The following is a 2785-nucleotide window of genomic DNA, read 5'->3' as shown; positions in this document are numbered from 1 at the left end:
GCCCGTCCTGCCCTGCAGGCCCCGGGCACTGGGGCAGGGCCAGGGCCTGGTGCACATCGCAGCCCCCCAGCGGGAGAAGGGGGAGCCGTTCCAGACCAGACGCTGGTGGGTCCTGGGGAGATGTGCACCTAGTTCCGTGGTGCCTCCTGGAACCTGAGCAGCAGCGTCCCCATCTGTTCCCACACCCGCCCACCCGGCAGGGAGGAGGTGAGCAGGCGGGTGGGGTGGCCAGAGGGCGAGGGGCAGGGCCTGAGATGGAGCCGGGCTGGTGGGTTCGGTGAGGTCAGGGGAGGCACGGATGCAGGAGCCATCTGTGCCCGCTTGTCTGGCGTCCGGAGCCGGCCAGTGCCACGCTGAGGTCTCCACCGGCCTCCCAGGAGGCCCCCCACACCCGGCGGCCAGGGCCCCTGGTGTCCCGAGCAGGTGGGGGGGGCGCGGCGTTTTTTTTTTAGAGGGCGCCCCGGCCGCGCTGTCCTGGCCTCCCTGGCCTCCCGCCCTGCCGCGGCGTCCTGACCGGGTGCTCTGGCCAAACACGGTTTGGGGTCTGGAGGGCCAGGCGCTTCCCTGAGTGGCGTCAGCGTATCGGCCACACCGCTGCCTGGAACCCAGGACAGGTAAGGTGCACACAGCAGAAGGGGCCGCACACAGCCCTGTAGCTCTCCAACTCCAAGAGAGCGGGAGGGGAGACAGGAAGGACCGACATGGGTTACCAGCGGTTGGGGGCAGCCCGGAGTGCTGGGTCAGGACCTGTGGAGGGCTGCATGCCACCGTCCCCGAACCCACCCGTCTCCCACCTGTGGGCACTGCTGCCTCCTCCAGGAAGCCTTCCTAAGCGTGCCCCATCACTGCCCGTGGGTGCCCTGTGGTGTCCTCTCCTGCCCAGTCAGGTGTGGGGGCGCAGGAGCGCAGGTGGAGCCGGCTGGGAGGGCAGCAGCCCTGGTGGGGGGGCAGGAAGCCAGCCAGGAGCAGGAGCGTGGCCACTAGTGCCGTCTGGGGGCTCCTTGGGGGCCCCTCCTAGAAACCTGCCCCTGCTCAGCTGACAGGGGAGGGGATGCCAGGGGTTAGGGCGCAGAGGGGGGACCTCACAACCAGGGTGCAGGTGTCTGGACGTAACCCCCCCTTAGCCAACCTGGACTCCGGGAGCTGGGCTCGCCCACCCCCATGGTGGCTTCCGTCCCCTCCCACAGACACGGGGCTTCCTGCCACTGGGGACCCGAGACCCGGGCCATGGAGACCGTGCCCTGCCAGGCCCCTCGCAGCTGGGCACACGGACCTGCCCCAGGCCTTGCCCAGGACGCCCTACCCCAGCCGGAGCCCTGTGCCGGGACCTCCAGGGATGTCCGCCTGGGTCTCCTCCCGCAGCACGCGCTGTTCCTGCAACAGTGGGCCACCCCCGCCCCCACACTCGGCCGGCGACAGGGCGGCGAGGGCAGGAGACCGGAAGGCTTGCGGCAGAGGCTGAACGGAATCTTTGTTTATTTCTGGGAAGCGCGTTTGCCAGTTTGGGGTGACACCTTTGGCCCTCACAAGGCAGGGGGCCGAGAACAAACCACCCCAGCCCTGTGGGGCTCGCCGGCCGACACGTGGGGCGCTAGCAGGACGGGAAGTGACGGCACTGAACTCACGCGTCCCCCCCAGCTCCGAAAGGCAGCGGCCCAGGCTATAAAGGCTACAGCATTGCGTCAGAAGTGTTAAGTCTACAGCGAATACATCTTGTAAAAACTCAATAAATTATATATATAGATATATATAAACTCGTAACATCTAAGAACATCTGAGCCTGGTGCGGGCTGGCCCACAGCGCACGGCCTCCCGCCCGCACACGGCAGTGAGAACGTGTATGAAAATACCAGCTTGCCTTGAAGTCCAAAAAATAAATCTCCTACAGGAAAGTCCTAGATAATCGAATCCCCCGCGAAAGGCCAGGGGAAGCCCTATCCTCCCCGGAGGCCCTCGCACCACTCGCCACCTCTGGGTGTGAGGGGCCACTCCCCCGCCCAGCGGCCCCTCTAAACGAAGCACAAACCCTCTCAGCTGTTAATAAGTTAAGACTGAAGTCGCCGCCGCCGTGGGGCGGGCTGAGCACTACAGCTTTGGGGGTGGGGAGAAGGGAAGGGGTCGGGGGCCCATAAATAGCTTTACGAACACACGGGTCCAGGTACAATTTTTAAAACAAAACTGCTGCCGGGGAGCCTCCACTCGGGCGGTTTTCGGTGTCTCGCCCACAGGGGCCTCCCACCCCAGCCCCCGGGGCCCGTGCGGCTGATGTGCCCGCCTTCTTCATGCGGATACTACACACACGCGCGTCACACGGCGTCTAGAGAAATGTACACTCGTCTGGAGTAACCCTCTCGGATAGAAGTTAAAGGCTCCCGCCTTCGGTACCCGTAATCTCAGTCTCGAAGGGACAGGGTGGGAGGTGGGGCCTGGGGGGCAGGCGTGTGCGAACACTCACCCCAGGCGCAAGGTGCCGCGTGGGTGGGGGGCTCGCCGCACGGGCATCCCTGCAGGCTCAGCTCAGGCACCCTAGGACGCTGGAGCCAGGAGCTGCGCCCCTCGGGGTGACAGGGAGGGACGGGGGCAGGGAGGCCCACGGGGAGCCCTTACATTCTCACTCGGTCCCCCTGGCACTGCCGGCACAGGAGGTCATGGTACAGCAGGGCGGGCACCCAGGGACCCCTGCACGGGGACCCGGAGACTCACACGCGTGTGCTCATGCACACGCACCCACGCACACACCACAACACACACACACACGCACACAGTTCTCTGTCTGTCCATCCGT

At 65.8% G+C, this 2785-nt stretch overlaps 1 long non-coding RNA gene across 1 annotated transcript in view; it reads right to left on the bottom strand.

The window, feature by feature from the left end:
• Positions 1–1003: 1003 nt before the first annotated feature.
• LOC107181753 overlaps positions 1004–2785 on the bottom strand; it is a 10571-nt gene continuing 8789 nt past the window's right edge. Inside the window, exon 3 of the long non-coding RNA XR_001512455.1 lies at positions 1004–1014. This is a non-coding gene — a long non-coding RNA (uncharacterized LOC107181753). The remainder of the gene's footprint in view (positions 1015–2785) is intronic.

Source organism: Myotis davidii, unplaced genomic scaffold (assembly GCF_000327345.1).
Source record: "Myotis davidii unplaced genomic scaffold, ASM32734v1 scaffold693, whole genome shotgun sequence".
In the NCBI taxonomy this organism is placed as follows: domain Eukaryota; kingdom Metazoa; phylum Chordata; class Mammalia; order Chiroptera; family Vespertilionidae; genus Myotis; species Myotis davidii.
Note: the sequence above shows the minus strand (reverse complement) of the source record. Positions and strands in the feature narration are given on the sequence as shown.